The sequence below is a fragment of the Monodon monoceros genome, unplaced genomic scaffold (genome assembly GCF_005190385.1).
Source record: "Monodon monoceros isolate NGI ecotype Baffin Bay Population unplaced genomic scaffold, NGI_Narwhal_1 Super_Scaffold_3, whole genome shotgun sequence".
Classification (NCBI taxonomy): Eukaryota; Metazoa; Chordata; class Mammalia; order Artiodactyla; family Monodontidae; genus Monodon; species Monodon monoceros.
This window is the reverse complement of record NW_021703780.1, coordinates 22,938,282-22,958,229: the sequence shown is the minus strand read 5'-3', so window position 1 is coordinate 22,958,229 and position 19,948 is coordinate 22,938,282. Positions and strand designations below refer to the sequence as shown.

At 39.1% G+C, this 19,948-nt stretch overlaps 3 non-coding genes across 3 annotated transcripts; 1 reads left to right on the top strand and 2 right to left on the bottom strand.

Annotated features, from left to right (window-relative positions):
• Positions 1 to 8,581: 8,581 nt before the first annotated feature.
• TRNAA-AGC lies at positions 8,582 to 8,653 on the bottom strand. The gene has a single exon. It is a non-coding gene; the product is annotated as a tRNA-Ala (tRNA).
• A 5,983-nt stretch (positions 8,654 to 14,636) lies between these two features.
• Positions 14,637 to 14,718, top strand: TRNAS-GCU. The gene has a single exon. It is a non-coding gene; the product is annotated as a tRNA-Ser (tRNA).
• Positions 14,719 to 18,827: 4,109 nt separating this feature from the next.
• TRNAQ-UUG lies at positions 18,828 to 18,899 on the bottom strand. The gene has a single exon. It is a non-coding gene; the product is annotated as a tRNA-Gln (tRNA).
• Positions 18,900 to 19,948: the final 1,049 nt, after the last annotated feature.

Below are 19,948 nucleotides of genomic sequence, written 5' to 3'. Positions count from 1 at the left end.
ATAATCCTCGGTTTGAATCCCAGCAGGTCTTAATGAGGTGTCTGTTTTCCCTCCTAAAAGTCGTTTCTCTGATATTTTCTTTAATCGCAGTGGTTGGAGGTTTTTTTTAACCTCTTCTAATTACACCTGCATTCTCATACACCTGCATTCTCAATCACCCTCAGGCTCTCTACTGATGGTCTATCATATGGTTATACTGTACTGGAATTTAACTACTTAGGTGTTCAATATCAATTATGAATAGAGATTTCCAGAGTAAAATTGGAAAACTTTTTATTCAAATCATTTAAAAATATATTCTGCTGGTTTCTCAAACACCAAGCAATCTTACTTAAATTATACATAGATGAAAAATGGCTGCAATTTATCGAACACTTACTATGTTGCATTTTTGTGTTTCCTCACATACCTTTAAATCCCTAAAAACACTCACAAAAGTAAGCATTATTATGCATACTTTAGAGATGAGAAAACTGAGAATTGGAGAGAAATGAAGTAGCTTGCCCAAATCACAGCTAGGAAATAAATGACCAAATTAGGGTCTAAACCTAATATTTTCCAGTTCAAAGTCATGGTTTAAAATGTCAAATAATCTTATTTATAAAGTCAAACAGTATCCAGTATGGTTTAAAATAATAGTTCTTAAAATTGTATGGCACATAAACTCATTAGATTATCTGATGAAAACTTGCCAATGACCACCACGAAAAAATGCTCCAACAGACATATGGATAAATTTTTTATATTCTTTGAAGGTGTTCACTGATCCCCTTAAGCTCTTAGGTGTCCATGAACCACTGAAAAAAAAATCCTTGACTTTCATAAACCAATAAAGTAAATCACAAATAGGTATTAAGGAAACATAGCGCTTATAGGGGCATATTTTACTTCTTGATGTTGATTTTTATGGGACTATTATTCCCTCTCCTAGGCTGACTAAAATTGGGCCATTAGAGGCAAACATCTGGTCATCAGTGTCATGACTCTGGGCCAGCATATCAGGTTCAAGAAGTTATATTTCTGGATGTGAGATCACTGAAATGAGTTCTGAAAGATCTGTACAGACAAACAACTCTTACAGCTGGCCCCAAGCAGCAGAAGATCTACCTTTATCTATTTTAGCTGATAGCTATGAAACATTCTTTCATCGCCTCATTCCAAAAACTAGGTATTGTATGCCTACTCATTCAGCATGTGGAAAGGTGAGCTGAACAGTTCTGGTCTCCACCTCCAAAGAGTTAAGAGCTTAGTGGGAAGGAAGGCGATAGAAATCAATTACATAATCACAGACAGAAATATAATATCATGACTATGATAAATGCTACAAAAAAGAATGACTGAGATTTAGGAGAACATATATGAAAAATTCTGTTTAATCTGGGGAGTCACAGAGGGGGACACTTGAGTTGCAAAAAAGGGGAAGAATTATGTAGGAAAGAGAGGCAGAGCATATTGTTTTCTTTTTGGAAGATAGATTTAAAATGAAAAAGAGTAGATTTTAAGCAACTTAACCAGAGGTGCAGAAAACATAAATGTAAAAAATAATAAAAGGGAACTGGCATCAAGTTTTAGGGAGAAAATCCCCCCAAATGAGAAAGAACCTATTTCTACAACTCCAGGGGAAGCATTGCTGACAGTGACTTTTTTCCCAAGACATTTTTAGAGTAAAACTTTGACAGAAATAAAGTAAATGCATCCATTCCTTTTCCTTAATTTTAGATCAATAATTCATAATCCTATCCTTTCTCTCTCTATCTAATGATGATGAATTCACCAATGTTTTAGTGAGAAGGTATTTGTGCTAACAGGGAGTTCTCTTTGGAAATTTTAACTCTCCATTCTGTTTCTTATTGGAAGTTCTTAACTACCAAAATAAGAGAAATTCGAGGTCAGCTCTTCTAAGGTTATTTGAACCCCAAGTGCGGTTTTGTAACGAGGTTTAATGGAGCTTTGTAGTCTCCTCATACTCAGCAAAGAGCTCAGTTGGTCTCCTTACAGTGCAAACGCGACAGAAAACTCCTAAGATTCTGCACTGGGGCATAGATTGAAAAGTGAAGTGGCTCTCAATTCAATTCAGAGATGTTTTCTCCCCTCTAAAGAAAGCACCATTCATTCAATGGACCAAACTGTTATTGTAAAAAACCAAAATCTGTCTATATATGAATGCAGAGAAAAGGCTGGCAATAAAGTGACTGACCATGCACAGAAGAGAAAGGAGCATCGAGTTTTAGGTGATAAAGTATCTATCCATTTCCTGGATCTGCCATTCACCAAATGTGGGCTTTTGTTAAGGGATTTGATTATCTGAAGTTATATTTTATTCTTACCTTTTCTTTTAACTATACTTTTAAAGTAATTTTATCTTTACAGAGAAGTTGCAAGAACAGGACAAAGAATTCCTATTTATCATCATTCAAATTTCCCAGATCTGAATATTTAATCTCATTTAATTTATTATATATGTATATATATAAATCATTGAGAGTTGCAGACATGATGATCCTTTACCTCTACCTACTTCAGTGTGTTTCCTAATAATAGTATTCTCTAATACAACCACAGTACCAAAATCAGAAATTAACATTGATATCGTACTGTTATCTAATATACAGGCCTTATTCAGACTTTGCTAATTGTCCCTGTAATGTCCTTTAAATTTTTTAAAATTTTGTTTTGGCAAAAACACAACATGAAATTCCTTCCTCCCTTCCTTCCTTCCTTCCATCCTTCCATTCTTTCTTTCTAACTTGAAGTATAAAGCTATAAATGGTACTATAATTTATCAGATTGACTTCAAAATAAGTGCCTATTAGCTAACGGGAGAGTTTGGGGACAAGATATTAAATTCTCTTGTCCAAAATATTTTAAGTCAAAATAAATGGCACTTGCAGTTCATTTTAGATTGAAACACAGACACCACACACACACACACCCAATTACAAATTTCACTGCACGTTAATATATTCAACAATCAAGGTTGCCTTACGTAAGTTCCACCTTCATCCAAATTGTTGATTAGATAAGAAAAAATAAACTATTTTATTTATTTTTAATTGGTTTCCTTTGGAAATTGATTTGTAGAAGCTTCTTATTTATTTTTAATAACAATTTTCATCATATGTAGCTTATATAAATATAAATGGTCTATCCTGGTTTATCAGTTTGTCAAAAGGTCATATTAAATTTGACCAAGGCAAGTGAACCAATATTTTTATTTATGTAGTGGTTTCTTTGTGTGTCTTAAGTAGGCCTTCCCTATGCTAAGTTCAATAACTTTAACTGTAATTTTATTTTATTGAAAGACCAGCTTCTGTTTCCTGACCTCGTAACCCCACAATACCTATTTTTAGCTTCTATATTCAAAATGTTAAATAAATCACGATTGTTCAATCTTAACATGTAAAAGGCTAATTTAATCCTTGCTCAAGAAAGGGAGGATTGCGAGATTGGAACCAAGATGGCAGAGTAGAAGGACGTGCTCTCACTCCCTCTTGTAAGAACACCAGAATCACAACTAGCTACTGGAAAATCATCAACAGGAAGACACTGGAACTCACCAAATAAGATACCCCACATCCAAAGACAAAGGAGAAACCACAATGAGACGGTACGAGGGGCACAATCACAGTAAAATCAAATCCCATAACTGCTGGGTGGGTGACTCACAGACTGGAAAACACTTATACCACAGAAGTCCACCCACTGGAGTGAAGGATCTGAGCCCCATGTCAGGCTTCCCAACCTGGGGGTCCGGCAACAGGAGGAGGAATTCCTAGAGAATCAGACTTTGAAGGCTACTGGGATTTGATTGCAGGACTTCGACACAACTGCGGGAAACAGAGACTCCACCCTTGGAGGGCACACACAAAGTAGTGTGCACATCGGAACCCAGGGGAAGGAGCGGTGACCACAGGGGAGACTGAACCAGACCTGCCTGCTAGTGTTGGGGGTTCTCCTGAAGAGGCGGGGGGATGGCTGTGGCTCACTGTGGGGACAAGGATACTGGCAGCAGAAGTTCTGGGAAGGACTCCTTGGCCTGAGCCCTCTCAGAGTCTGCCATTAGCCCTACCAAAGAGCCCAGGTAGTCTCCATTGTTGGGTTGCCTCAGGCCAAACAACCAACAGGGAGGGAACCCAGCCCCACCCATCAGCAGTCAAGCGGATTAAAGTTTTACTGAGCTCTGCCCACCAGAGCAAGTCAGCTCTACCCACCACCAGTCCCTCCCATCAGGAAACTTGCATAAGCCTCTTAGATAGCCTCATCCACCAGAGGGCAAACAGCAGAAACAAGAAGAACTACAATCCTGCAGCCTGTGGAACAAAAACCACATTCACAGAAAGAGAGACAGGATGAAAAGGCAGAGGGCTATGTACCAGATGAAGGAACAAGATAAAAGCCCAGAAAAACAACTAAATGAAGTGGAGATAGGCAACCTTCCAGAAAAAGAATTCAGAATAATGATAGTGAAGATGATCCAGGACCTCGGAAAAAGAATGGAGGCAAAGATCCAGAAGATGCAAGAAATGTTTAACAAAGACCTAGAAGAATTAAAGAACAAACAAACAGAGATGAAAAATACAATAACTGAAATGAAAACTACACTAGAAGGAATCAATAGAATAACTGAGGAAGAAGAACAGGTAAGTGACCTGCAAGACAGAATGGTGGAATTCACTGCCGCAGAACAGAATAAAGAAAACAGAACGCAAAGACATGAAGACAGCCTAAGAATCCTCTGGGACAACATTAAACACAACAACATTCACATTATAGGGGTCCCAGAAGGAGAAGAGAGAGAGAAAGGACCCGAGAAAATATTTGAAGAGATTATAGTTGAAAAGTTCCCTAACATGGGAAATAGCCACCCAAGTCCAGGAAGCACAGAATCCATACAGGATAAACCCAAGGAGAAACACGCCGAGACACATAGTAATCAAATTGGCAAAAATTAAAGACAAAGAAAAAGTATTGAAAGCAGCAAGGGAAAAATGACAAATAACATACAAGGGAACTCCGATAAGGTTAACAGCTGATTTCTCAGCAGAAACTCTACAAGTCAGAAGGGAGTGGCATGATATATGTAAAGTGATGAAAAGGAAGAACCTACAACCAAGATTACTCTACCCAGGAGGATCTCATTCAGATTCCATGGAGAAATCAACAGCTTTACAGACAAGCAAAAGCTAAGAGAATTCAGCACCACAAAACCAGCTCTACAGCAAATGCTAAAGGAACTTCTCTAAGTGGGAAACACAAGAGAAGAAAAGGACCTACAAAAACAAACCCAAAACAATTAAGAAAATGGTCATAGGAACATACATATAGATAATTGCCTTAAACGTGAATGGATTAAATGCTCCAACCAAAAGACACAGGCTTGCTGAATGGATACAAAAACAAGACCCATATATATGCTGTCCACAAGAGACCCATTTCAGACCTAGGGACACATTCAGACTGAAAGTGAGGGGATGGAAAAAGATATTCTATGCAAATGGAAATCAAAAGAAAGCTGGAGTAACAATACTCATATCAGATAAAATAGACTTTAAGAATGTTACAAGAGACAAAGAAGGACACTACATAATGATAAAGTGATCAATCCAAGAAGAAGATATAACAATTATAAATATATATGCACCCAACATAGGAGCACCTCAATACATAAGACAACTAACTGCTAACAGCTATAAAAGAGGAAATCGACAGTAACACAAAAATAGTGGGGGACTTTAACACCTCATTTACACCAATGGACAGATCATCCAAAATGAAAATAAATAAGGAAACAGAAGCTTTAAATGACACAGTAGACCAGATAGATTTATTTGATATTTATGGGACATTCCATCCAAAAACAGCAGATTACACTTTCTTCTCAATTGCCCATGGAACATTCTCCAGGATAGATAACATCTTGGGTCACAAATCAAGCCTCAGTAAATTTAAGAAAACTGAAATCATATCAAGCATCTTTTCTGACCACAACGCTATGAGATTAGAAATGAATTACAGGGAAAAAAACATAAAAAACACAAACACATGGAGGCTAAACAATACATTACTAAATAACCAAGAGATCACTGAAGAAATCAAAGAGGAAATCAAAAAATACCTAGAGACAAATGACAATGATCCAAAAATCTATGGGATGTAGTAAAAGCTGTTCTAAGAGGGAAGTTTATAGCAATACAATCTTACCTCAAGAAACAAGAAAAATCTCAAATGAACAATCTAACCTTACACCTAAAGGAACTAGAGAAAGAAGAAAAAACAAAAAAGAAATAGAAGCCATTCTTTGATGAAAATAAAAATTTAAATATATTTAATATACAATATAAAGTATATTATATATATAAAGTATTAAATGTTTAGCTTTTTGTTTTGGACATTTTAAAACAAAGTAGAAATCATACTATAATGAATAACCATGTACTTACCACCCAACTTTGGCGTTTATCATAGTTTTGCTGTTCTTCTTTGTCTCTTTTTGTGCTTTTTTTTTCCCCTCCTGGAATAAAAATCAAGTTCCAGATATTAATCTCAACTATAAATATTTTCCCATGTACAACTAATAGTTATAAACTTTCTTTTTTAACACTGCCACAATAACATCACAACCAGCAAAAATAATAAAACTTCTTAATATAATCAAATCCTCAGTATGTGTTTGATTGTTTCTTTTTCCAATTACTTTGTTTGAATCAGGATCCAGATATGTTGCATTTGTCTATTATTCTCCTTACATGTCATCTAATCTGTATCAGTTCCACCTCCCTTTTTCCCCCATGCCATTTCTTTCTTGAGGGTCAGTTTGTCCAGAATGTCCCACATTCTGGATTTGACTGATTGCATTTTTGTGATGTTATTAAATATATTCCTATATTCCCAATATTTACTGTAAACAGATGGTTCCATCTATTAGACTAGACAAAGCACTAATTTTTTAATAAAAGTATTTCATTGGTGGTCCCAGGCATGTTCTATTTCACTGTGTCAAGAGGCACATGTTGTGTAGCAGTCTCACTTTTAGAGAGGAATTGATCGGGTGTGTCAGCCCGCTCCATCTGTTCTAGAGGTCCCCCATCCAATTTCACCTCATGGTTGTAGCAACCACTGATGACTGTGACCAGGATGCATTATAGCAATATCAGTTGCAAAATGTTGACTCTATTTTATCGTTCCTCCTGCATGTATTAGCTGTCATTCTTCTAAAGAAAAAAAATTTTCCTCATCAACTGTATGTTTATCCTGACATACATTCTGTATGGGAGGTAGTATAAGTACTTGATTCTTTTCCTTCATTTGTCAGCTTTCAAAATAATGAATCAATAACCAAAAACCTCCAAAGTCTGGATGTAGGAAGACCTGTGTGTGTGTGTGTGTGTGTATTAATTTTACAACCAGGTTCTTTACTAAATTGTCCATTTGTAGTCGCTTTTCTGTTCTGAGGAGTAGCTTCTAGATATATAACCCTACCAAGATATAGAGAGAGAGCTTTATCCCTTCCTATCCACTACCTGCTCCTCTAATTACTTTTTCATGCTAAATTCCTTGATTAGTACCTCCATTATAGCATTAAAATAGTAACGATAGTGGATATCCTTATCTTGTCATGAAGAAATTAAATCTCTGTGACCACAGATACACTTAAAGTGACTTAAATAGGTGGTACAGATGATAAAAACTTACTAAAAATATATATTGTACAGAATTATTTTCCAGAATAAAAACTAATTCCTAGAAATCAATACGTTTAAAAGGGACAACTTATTTTTTTCCCCTCTCATATTATGAAACCAATGTTTCAGACTAGGTGGGCCTAAGCAAATCAGCTTTGATTTTTAGGTTGGTTAAGACATATTGTTATTGTGGGATACTTGTTTGTGTTGGCAAAGTGGAAGTGGTCGTTCACTCAGATTTATTTCTGAAATGAGCCCATGTCATTTATTTTGATTGAAATTTTCTTGAACAGGAGATATTTAGATGCTTGATCTCTCACACTCCCAATAAGTTATCTCAGCAAAGCAGCAATGGTCTGGATTCACTGAAGCAGCCAGTCTTCATTCACTCTGTATCATTCAGTTTAGACTTGGAAGGCATCACGTACAATGACAGACAGTGCTTTATTGTTTCTCTGTGCATAGAACCTTGTGGTTATGACTGGAGCCCACTGCTTCCATATCTAGTGATTTAAGAAAACTAAGTATGGGGTGGTCGGACACTCGTAAGGAAGAAATCATAAGATATTTTTCTGCTATTCCACTTCCAGTTTGGTTTTTGCTCTAAGAACTCTTCAGAATTCGGAAGAAAGTGAATGAAACCGAGAGTCTGTTGTTTTCTGTTTTCTTCTTTTCTGTTTTTAACTTGGCATCCAAGGAAATCAGGCCAATTATCTTTCAAAAACGCTTGTCACGTAGGATTTAGGACATTTCTGGTGGTGGCAACGCTCTCGGGGCGAAACTGGGTACTACAAAGGCAGTACAGGTAGGCAGAAAATTGAATGAAAGAAGACACCAGGTTTAAAGGGAGAGATGAAAGGAAAAGTGGTTTGATCACAAATGCATCCTCTCAAAACTGGTGGAGGTGCCGGGGATTGAACCCGGGACCTCGTACATGCTAAGCACGCGCTCTACCACTGAGCTACACCCCCAACTGCGACTGATTTTCTTCGGATTCCTTTCGTGATTTATAATCATTATTTCTTTGCTTCTCAAAGATTTAGTAAATTGCAGAGGAAACGTGAATGTAAAATTCTCCATTTGCGTAAAATTCTCCATTTGCGAAACAGACTGAGCAGCGGCCTCATACGAAAGCAACAGAATGAGACTCCAAAGGAAGGAGGCTGAAAAGAGGCAATCTGTTGTCTCGACAATCTGTTGTCTCTCACTCTCTCCAGCCTCCCTCCATTCCTGCCCTTTCCACATGTAAGGCTTCAGGTAGCTGGGCAGCCGGGGTACCCACTGAGGAGGTGGCGTTGGGAAGGGAGCAGAGGTGGAGTCAAAGCGGGTCCGCGCCGGCAGAGCTCCAGTTCCCGCGTCCAGCACCAACTCCCTTGGAACAAAGACCCTCAAATCATCTCCATTTCCGGAAGCCAGAAAAATCCACTGAGTGTTTCGTGGTGATGGCAGGGAACATCCCAGCGAGCTCACGATGTCCTGGACCGTAGGCGCCCAGATCGTCCAATTTAGCAACACTTACCTCCGGCAAAACCCTGGAGTCCCCTTGCCTTGCGGAGCTAGTCGAGTGTGGGCTGGGCTGGGCTGGGATGTTATTTAGATAAAAGGTGAGCAGGCAAGGCAGGACTGGCTTCTGTTTCTCCGCGACCAATCCCTTGGGAACCAGGGAGCTATGAAGAATTATTAGTACCTCGGAAGGTTTGGGAAGCGGGGAAGCTTCCTATACTTTAAAGAGTTGGCCCGGGCCCAATTCACATGCATTGATTTCTCCGGCACGTCCAGCGCAGTCTCTCTTTTTCTCCCTCTGAATTTCAAACTTATTAAAATTTTGAAAAAAATAAAAATATTACCCCAAATAACCATATACCTTTTACCCAGACTTAGCTATTGTTAATATTTTACCCCATGTCCTCCCTCTCTCTCCCATGTGAGAGTAAGCTGCAGTATATCATGTTCACTTACCCTTAAATACTTTACTACATAACCACTGTACGATCATGAACTTCAGTGAATTTAACATTAAATAAATAGCTGTATTTAATCTACAGTCTGCATTCCAATTTGACCAATTACCCCCTAGAGTACAGGATCTAGTCTAGTGTCAGGTATTGTATTTAGATGACATGCCTTTAGTTTTCTTTAATCTGGGACATTTCCTCAGCCTTTCTTTTTTTTCCATGACATTAATGTGCCATTTCAATAATAGTGTATTTTTTCTTTTATTTTTAAAAATAGAATGTCTTTCACTTTGGTTTTTGACATGATGTTTTCTCCTGATTAGATTCAGACTATGCATTCCCCAGTGGATTACTACGTAGATAATGCTGTGTGCTTCTCAAAGTACCATACCTGGAGACAGGTGAGGACTCTCTGTCACTCACTGGTGAGGTTAATTTTGATCCTTTTGATCCCTGCTTTGTAGGACAGTGATTTCAGACTGCAAATATCCTGTTCCTCATCAAAATCTCCCCCAAGATTTAACATGCGCAGTCTGAGCAAATCCATTACGATTGTTACAGAATAATGATTTTCCAACTCCAGTCCTTCCACCATATTTACAGTCAGTGCTTGGCATGTTACTAAACAATCATTTGTATGGATTTCTAGTTTTTTGATGCTTTATAATTGATTATGATACTTAACTACTTTGGTGCACAAATAGTCCCAGATTTGGCCACTGGGAGTCCCTTCAAACTGGCTTCCTATGTCTGTTTGAAATGTCTCCCTCATTTTTTTGAGTCCTTTTTACTTTCTAAGCCACTGTCTTGTTCACACTCTCCTAGACTGAGTCTGTCCTCATGTCCAGTTAATAAACACCCAACACTGGGATTCTGCTCAACAGAAGTGGATGAGGGAGCTGATGGTCAGGATGAGAATTTGGGCTGGGGAATTTGTTTTTGTTTTTTTAACTGAGTCCTACCTCCTCTGATATTCCCAAAGCAAATAGGGGTAAGGGGGTGGAAATCACAAACATCAACTTGTTGCGTGAAAAGAAACTAACAGAGTATATGATTCCTTTTGTATGAAATTTTAAAACTGCCCAAACTAATGTATGGTATAAGAAATTAAGTCAGTTCCTGTCTTGTGGGTAGTGGCTAGAAGAGGACAGGAGAAGAGCTTCTGGGATACTGGGAATGTTCTCTTTCTTCATCTGGGTGTTGGTTACACAAATGGGTTCACTGTATGAAAAGTTGCCAAGTGTAATTTGTGTACTTTTTCTGTATGTTTGTTATACTTCAATATGAAGTTTTCAAACACAAGAACAGTGTTCAGAGATATGTTATTTCAGTCGCTGGGGGGTTCCTCTTCCTGTTTCTGCCTGGGGTTTATCTCCACAAGAGATTTCCCTTCCACGGTAAAGTGTTTACCAAGGATATCATGATTAACCTTGAAGTAAAAGAAAAGAGCAATTCGTTATTGTTTCCTGAGATATGATGTATAGTGGCTAATACAGAGCATCAAGATGCACTATCAAAGTTCAACAAGAATCTTTTTATGTGGGAAAAGGAAAATTAAATGAACTAGTTTTTGGTAAGCTTTTATCTTCAGAGTACTAGAGAATTGTATGTGACCTGAATCCCCTGATTTAGTGTTTCTACACTTAAGTGGGAGTTCTCTTTTTTCTCTTTCTGTTTTTTTTGTTTTTGTTTTTTGTTTGTTGTTGTTGTTTTTCCATTTTGTTCTTAGGCAGACAAGGCAATGAGAAGTGATATCTGGATCGTTTTATTGGCATTTCCCCTCCTAAAATACTCTCAAATCCAATGGTGGAGTCTTGCCTCTGTCCCTCCAACTTGCAGCTCCCTCTGGAGATGCCCAAACATCCTCAAGATCAGTACTGACAGGGCCAGATTTCAGGTCCATACTCTCCACAGGGCAATGCTCTATAGCATATATTTCTTCTTCTTCAATTTATACTCATTTTAACATCTCCTCAGAAAGTTTTTAAAAGGTTTTAAGAAACCACAAAAGAGGCCTAAGGAGCAAATTAGCAAGATCCCTTTACCCTCCCCAGAGGTCATGCTGGGCAATTCTGCTTTCTGAATGAGAAAGTCCAGTGAAGCCTAATGTGAGACAGACATTTTTTCAGGAGCAAACACCACTTGGATTTTGCAATAGAGAACACTGGCCTAGGGAGAAAAGGGGAACAGTATTATCTATTTGTTTACAGAGCCTTGCAACCTGCCAGATTTGGGGATTGAAATGGCCTTGGAGATGTCTCAGGTGCCTGGGTTGGATATGTTATTTAATCTCTCTAAATCTCAGTTTCTTCACATGTAAACTGAAAATGATAATACCTATATTTCATGACTGTTGTGAGGTTTAAAGAAGAAATGTACAAAACTTTTATTCACTGGGACCTAGAACAGAGTGTGCTTTTACTATTTGGTGGCTATTCTTATTGTTGTTGGTATTAAACTGGAACTTCTCAGCCTGGAGTAATCTAGTTGTATCCCTTTGATGACCGCCATCTTCCCCAGCTCAGGAATTCCCCATGTCTTTGGGACTGTATATTATTTACTGGTCATAAGGATCTCTGAAGATACAAGGGGAACCACAGGGAAAAATATGACCCCTCTGTGAAATCAATCATATTACAGAAAAATGTTCTTTAAATACTTTTTCTCAGAAAACATGGTCTGGATAACAGGCTCACTGCTGTTAGAGAAAATAAGGATCCAGGTAATTTTTCGATGGGAAAAAAGGTTTTTTGTTACCTATGGAAGTAGAAATTTCCAAAACCTACTTTAGGTTAAATTGTTCTTTATGGATTTTTGGCAGGAGAAGGTAAAGAGGAAAAAGCTATGAGAGTGGAAAAATAGTGTTCAAGAAGGATTGAAAATAAAAACTAGGGATCACACCAAGCCCAAATACTCTGGATTTTCTGTGGGAGAACTCACACATTAATAATATTTAGAATGAGAAGAGTAGAGAAGAGAAAAGAGGAGGACTAATGACTAGATTGAAGACAAAATTAGGTGCTGTGCCTGTTTACAGTAAGCATCGTTGTAAAGTTTTCCCTAAATATCTCGGAGATATGCCCAGGAGTTATATCACTGGGTTCAAAAATATATGTACTGTGTAAGCCAAATTACAGCCGTCAAAGATATCTAGGTCCTAAACCCTGGAACGTGTAAATGTTACCTTATTTGGTAAAGGAGAGTGAAGATATGAATAAATCAAGGGTCTTGGTATGGGAAAATTATCCTGGATTATCTGGATGGGTCCTAAATATAATCACAACTGTCTTTATAAGAGGGAAGCAAAGAAGAAGAAGGCAATGTGTGGACTGAAGCTAGATGCTACACTGAAGGCTTTGGAGATGGAGGAAGCAGCCACAAGTCAAGTAATGCAAAGAATGCAGCTCGAAAAACTGGAAAATTAAAGGAAATGTTCACCAATTATGATTGACTAGAAGCTCTGATGGACCTCCTACTTCCCAACAATTAGCCCCTAGATAGTGCACTCTTTGTGACATTTCTGGTCTCACAAAGAATTGGAGAATTCTCTAGGGAGGTCACTCAAAACAAACAAATATTATATGGGGCCTAAAGTCATTCAGGAGCACGTGGAGCACAGGTCAGGGTGACTAGTGATAAAGCTCTAGATGTGGGAGCCCTGCCTAGGGTGCCTGGGAATCAGAGCAGTTGGGAACAAGAACTGCAGGAAGCTGACCTGGATCAGCAGAGGAGCAGGTTATCTTGAAGCCAAATGGCAATAGAAATACAACTGTGGGGATGAATATTTAACATCAGAAGAGCAGAGAGGTGGAGGAACTGAGCCTGGACTTCTCCTTATGGGCCAAAACCTGTAGTGGGAAAGAAGTGGTTCAGGGTATGTTGTATGTTGAAGGTGAGTTTATGAAATTCAGTAAAGGAACATGAGAGGGAAAGAAGAGGGTCACTCTTCCAAAGTTGAGAACCGAAGTAGAGATTTCATAGGAAGGAAGGAGCTACAGCATTTGGGCATGTGAGAGTCTTTTCAAATTTCTCTCCAAAACTCTGCACTAAATGTAGAAAAGCAGTTGAACCCTAGTGAGTGACAGGGGTTTATTGATGCCGAGTTTATTTGAAGTTGTCAAGTTCAGCTTCCTCCTGGGGGTGGGGAGGGTGGGGAAGAATGGTGGTGGTGGTGGAATTGTGAAGGCAAGAGGGAAGGAGTGGATATGGAACTGGTGAAGTGGCCTGCCCGAGGTCACACGGTGAGTGGGACAGAACCACAACGGGACCCAGGCGTCCTGGCTCCTGCACTAGTGAAGATTTTCCCACCTGGCCCTTCTTGGTGGGGAAGGGCCACCAATCTGCTCTAAGACGCCAATCTGCTCTAGAAACAAAACGGCCCGGTCAGGACGCTTGCGGATTTTCTGCTGATACTTTTTTTCAACCACGTTTTCACCCGTTGCTGTGTGTCGCAGACTGATGAATCCCAAGCCCCAGAGAAGGTAACAAGACCGAAATGAAGGAGTCTTTCAGCAGTCCAGCATATTTCAGAAGCAAATATAAAAACTACAGAGCCAGGTTTTGATGTTTCCTGGTCTCTCCCAGAAAACAGCTATCCCGGGACGTGTTCTAATCAGGACGTAGGGAATTCGGCCCCTCGAATTCAGAGTGCAGCGGCAGAGGCACCCTACTCTCTGGGAGAACACAGGGCAGCTGACTGGAGCTGCGTCAGCAAATCAGGGTTGAAATCCTGGCTATGTTCATTCATTCATGTGTTCAACAAGGACCTGTGTATTTAAATACCGACGTGTACTGGTTTTACCTGTTCATTTTGTATGTGCCAAGTAATCGAACCACTCTAAGTGTCATTTTCAGTTTTATGGTTGCTGTGAAATGTATATAAAAAAATCTGATTGTGAGGATTGAGTCAGGATTAAACCAGAAAAGAAAGGCAATTAGATATAGTATGACAGAACGGAATTGCAGTAATGAAGGACATGATTTTGTCTCAACATCATCAGACGAGGTGGCCGAGTGGTTAAGGCGATGGACTGCTAATCCATTGTGCTCTGCACGCGTGGGTTCGAATCCCACCCTCGTCGTGAGGTTCTCTGGACCTTAATGCCTTCAGGGCAGCCACTGTGTGAGCAGGGTGTTCTTCACTGACTCACCTGCTACTTGTCATGTGGATAGTGCCTGTGAACATCTAATATAGCAACTTGCCTCAGAGCGGGAGGTGTACTTATATTCACACGGACTTTTTCGAGGAAGAGCGATATAATAAAACATTGCCTAGATATACACAACAAATTATTATATGTTGTGTTACACTTGCAGGATATTTTCAGCCTATTTTCATCTGTACTGCAATTTTCACCAAGTTTGTTAAAGAGACAAAACTGAAAATATATCCCACATGACATTTCCTGTTAGATCCAAGGATTCCTCCTCTAGCAGAACAGAAGAATGTCAATATTGTGTAGTTTCTGCTGTGATCTCCAACTTGTCAGAACTTTGGGGCAAAATATTTTTATATGTATATAAAATATTTTACAAAATAAAAGTTATTTAAATATTTTATTCATAAAATATAGTTTAATTTAAAATTATTTAAATATTTATTAAAATATCATACATATAAAGCTATACAGAAAACTCTTGCATCCTTTCTTATTTTCCAACCACCTAATTACATTTGCCACAGATAGCCATTGTTATTAATTCCTTCCAGAATCATAATAAGCATATATGAATATGTACCACGTGCAGTAAATATATCTTTTTATCTCAAAAAGGGGTAACACAAATGATAACATAATATGCATATTGGTCTGTACCTTACCCTTTTCCCCTAAGCAATATATCTTGGAGTACTTTCCATATCATAAAAAAAAGTGACAGTTTATGCTTTTCCAAGGACACATGGTATTCCAACATATGGGTTACTGTATATTATTTAACCAGCCCTCTATTGGACATTTAGGTTTTTCCCCCATCTTTTGCTTTTACAAACTATGCTGCAATGAATAACTTTATACATTTATATATAATATTATACAGAGACATTTATGTATAAAGTTATTCATATATATGTAATTTTGAATATGTGCATTTGTATACTGCAAGATATACTTGTATACTGCAAGATATACTTGTATACTGCAAGATAAATTTCTAAAAAGGAGTTTGCTGTGTCCTAGGATATGTGCATTTGAAATATTCACACCTACTGCCAAACTGCCCTCCAAAGGAATTTTATTAATCTATACTCCCAGCCAGTAATGACTGAGGTCCTTTCTCCCTTCACCCTCCCCACTATGCTATGTTGTCAACTTTGGCTTCTCTGTTATTTTAGTAGGTGATAGTGATACTGCAGTGCAAGTTAATTTTCATTTCTTTTACTACAACAAAATATTTGTTACATTTATAAAGATAGAATATTTTTTGCTTTATTTTATTTTTTTTTTAAGGTGAGAGCAGTATTTGAAGTATGATCTCTAGGCTGCTTCAAGTGCTTGTTGTGAATGAAGAATTCTGGGCCTCACTCTTGATCTATTAACTTATGATCTCAGGGAGTGTGCTCTAGAATCTGTAATTTAATAAAGCATCCAGATGCTTCTCATGTTGATCTTAAAGCTTTGTGTCTGGCTGAGGTATCTATGTATTACATCCAATCACCCAGAATGCTCTCTATTTCTGTAAATGTTCAGCCCAGGAAATCTGCTCCTGCCTTAAATTTTACCAGCCACATCCTCATATCTTGGACAAATTTTAAAATCTGTTTTTATATCCTCAGGAAATTGGCTACCATTAATTCATTCAGTCGTCTACATTGGACACACATTCTCTACATTTATTGCACCCTCAAATCCTGAGTTAGCTCTCTTTTCTGAAAAAGCAGTTTTCCTAGGATGTGTCTATCAGTTCTTTGAGGAAACTGTCAAAGAAAAATTGCACCAGATGGAGTCAAACAGACAAGGAAGACTTTAAGACTATTGCAATCAGGAAGATTAAACTCCATTCGGAATGCAACAGAGGCAGCTGAGGATTTTTAGCCAAAGGGGCAGAGTAAGGAGTCATTGGGTGGAAAATTACTGAAAGAAACTTGATTAAATATCAAGAGTGAAGGAAGGGGAACTTGACTGGACATCAAGGGTGTTGGGGGGATTCTAGATAAACTGGCTTAGCAGGATTCTTGCCCAGACTGGAATCAACAGGATTCTTTACTAAAACTGGCCTGGGCAGGCCAAAGATGGTTTGTAAGAGGGCTCAGAGGAGCTTGACACAAGTTTGGTCAAGGAGGGAGTCCTTGTTAATATCCACAGGGATTCCTTCAGCTTCCTTAAAGAATGGGAGATCCACAGACCAGATAAGGTCCCTACAGAAGTGTCCACATGCTCTCCCAGCCTCTCATGCGTCTGTTACTTGTTCTGCCTCCCTATATCAGCTGTTCCTTGGCCTTCTCTCCAGCCCTGGGTCACTTGAGTGCAGGTACCTCCTCCAGCCAGGTATGTTTCATTACTGTAACTTAGAGGCTTGGAATAATGTCTGAGTTGCTGAATTTGAGCTAGGACAAATGGGTCCTTGATGCTAAATATGACCATAATGATTATGTCATTAATTCTCCTTCAGTATTTGAGATGAAGTGGTTCTCCCTTTTGTTACGTCATTTCCTAAAGTTCCAGGAGGGTGGTTGGAACTCTGGAGTCTATTTGAGGTTTTGGCTTTGGGTTAGGATGTTAGTGCTGCAGATGTCTGAGAACCACAGGCTGGAGGTGGCATTGGTTGGAGAGAATGCAGTTAGAAACACCCCACACCGGGAAGGCTATCAGGTCAGTTCAGAAGAGAGAGGAGGATACTTTGGAGGATACTTTTGATCATACTAGCATCAACACGGTTGAAAGAAGACAGGACCATACCTGCTAAGGCAACACTCCAAGCAGAAAATGTTATTTCCCCCTGCAATTAGCATCATCACAGACCATCTAAGTAGAGATACAATCAAGTGCTCATAGTGGGAAACAAAAGAATCTGTTTTCATAAACTTAGTAACCTTACTTTGTTACAAAGTCTCTGTGTAACCAATGGTAAATCATAATATGAGTCAATGAAATATTTATAGTTTAGTGAGTTACTGGAATTGGTGAGAGTAGGACTTGATTTACTTTTTGGTTACATATGAGAACATTAAAATGTTGAAGCAAGAAGGAACCTGAAAATAGATCACTGGATTTAAGGGTTGCCTATTATGACATAGAAGAGATTAATTTGTACAGAACATAGATACCTGTCTCCTCCTAATTTAGTTCCTGTCCAGCTGAAGGAAATCTTTCCTCCCACTCGCCTACGTTTCTCATTCTAATGGCAAATGAATGGCTATCTAGAACTAACTGGACTTTCTACGTTTGATCAGCTTTGTCTTCAACGTGATCTCTGTCTACACACAGAGTACTTTTTCAGGGGGACATTTCTTGACCCTGAGCCTCAGCTCCATAGAACCGTTTCCCGGGTGCTTCGGGTGCAGGTTCCCGGGTGCACACTTTCTGGGGAGGTTGCGTTCAGAGGTTCGCTCCATTTCCCGCGGGCCCGAGCGGCGGGAGAGGGGAGACGCGGGGAGAGACGTGAGTTTTTCTGCTTGGACGGCAGGAACTGCGCGCTCCGCGGCTGCAGGCTTTCGAGGAGTTTCCAAGCCGGCTTCGCCTTTGGAGTGGGTGATGAGAACGAGAAGGAATGAGAGAAGGCAGAGGAGAGTGAACTGTCTCGGTGAAATGGGAATGGGAAGAGGAGGTGAGAAGTGACCCCGGACGGAGAAAGCGCGCTCCCGGCCGAGGCTCGGCGACTCGGCCGGCACGTGGGGTTTTAGGCTTAGGAGCGGGCGCGGCGAGGAGGCCTTGGTACCTTGGACGTTTTGAGATGCGGTCTCCATCAATGAATTGCGCTGCTGGAGCTGTTCCGCCCGAGCCCTGAAAAGTTCATGAGGTTGCTGGGAGGCTGACCATTTCTAGTCAGCCTCCTTGCTATTGAACTTTGTGCGATTGGAAAGCTTAATTTTAAAGAATTCGTTAGTTCCCAGGAGAAGTATTCTGTCCTTTTGTTTGAACAGAGTCGTAGAATCCAGTACTATTGCACACGACCACAAATGTGTAAAGCAGAGGAACGCTTTCTTTCCGGTTCAGATATGATCCCAAGAACTATAAAATGTTCCCGAGAGAGGTCCCACCGAGATTCGAACTCGGATTGCTGGATTCAAAGTCCAGAGTGCTGACCATTACACCATGGGACCAACCGAAAAGGTAAACCTCCGTCTGTAATCATAGTTAAATATTTCCTTCATAAGTTTTCAATAGCTCTAACCCAGAAGAGTTAGGTCAAGCTTCAGTGAGACCACGCTGATAATGAAATCTGACGCTTTACTGTCGCTGGGGAAGAGGCATTGGGCAAAATATCATTCAGGGCAATCCGGGCACTCTCTCTTCTGCTTCTGTTGGGAGCATAAATTAATTTTTGGAAGACCAGCAGAGGCGGATCCAGATTTTGTGAAGTCTGAAACTTACACAAGTTTCCTAAAAAGGACACAAGGGGGTCCTTTTTAAGAAAAAGAATAGACATTCTCAACAGATACAGCTACTGTAAAGCATATATAACGTATCAGAGGAAAAACTGGAATAAAAAGAGGCCGCAGTCTTAACTAATTTCCATTATAATATACTTTTGCAAGTTTTACAAAAACATGTTCATACAGGGCGACCCCTTCCAGGGCCTTGGAGAGCAGTCTTGACACTTAGTGAAGCTCGTGATAAATACCCCTCCAAAGAGCAGTTTGGCGATATCTATCAAAATAATCTCTACTCAGCAATTTTTCTGTAAAAAAGCCATCCTACAGAAATACAAAAAATTAAAAAATTAAAATATATGTCTAAGGATGTTCACTGTAATATTTTGCAATATCAGAAACTTGAAAATATGCCCATCCATTCAACGGAAATAATATACTAAAAAGAATGGGATAGATGTAGGTACCCACATGTTGGTTTGGCAGTTTCTGGAGAGCATTTAATCTAAGTTTAAAACAAATAAACACAACCTAGAAATTTGCTGAATTGTAATATATAGCATGAACTAATTTTTGTAAGTCATAGTTTGTGAGTTTATATATACATTTTTAAATAGCTTAAGAAGCGGAATTGGGAATCAAGGAGCTTCTCACTTTTTGTCGTGTTCACTTTTGTGAGATATAGTCACTTTAGTAATTAAAAGTGAAAAATCTACAAAAAAAAATTAATGCCCTTCAGTAGAGGACTTAGAAGTCATGTTTACTCCATGCTGACTGCC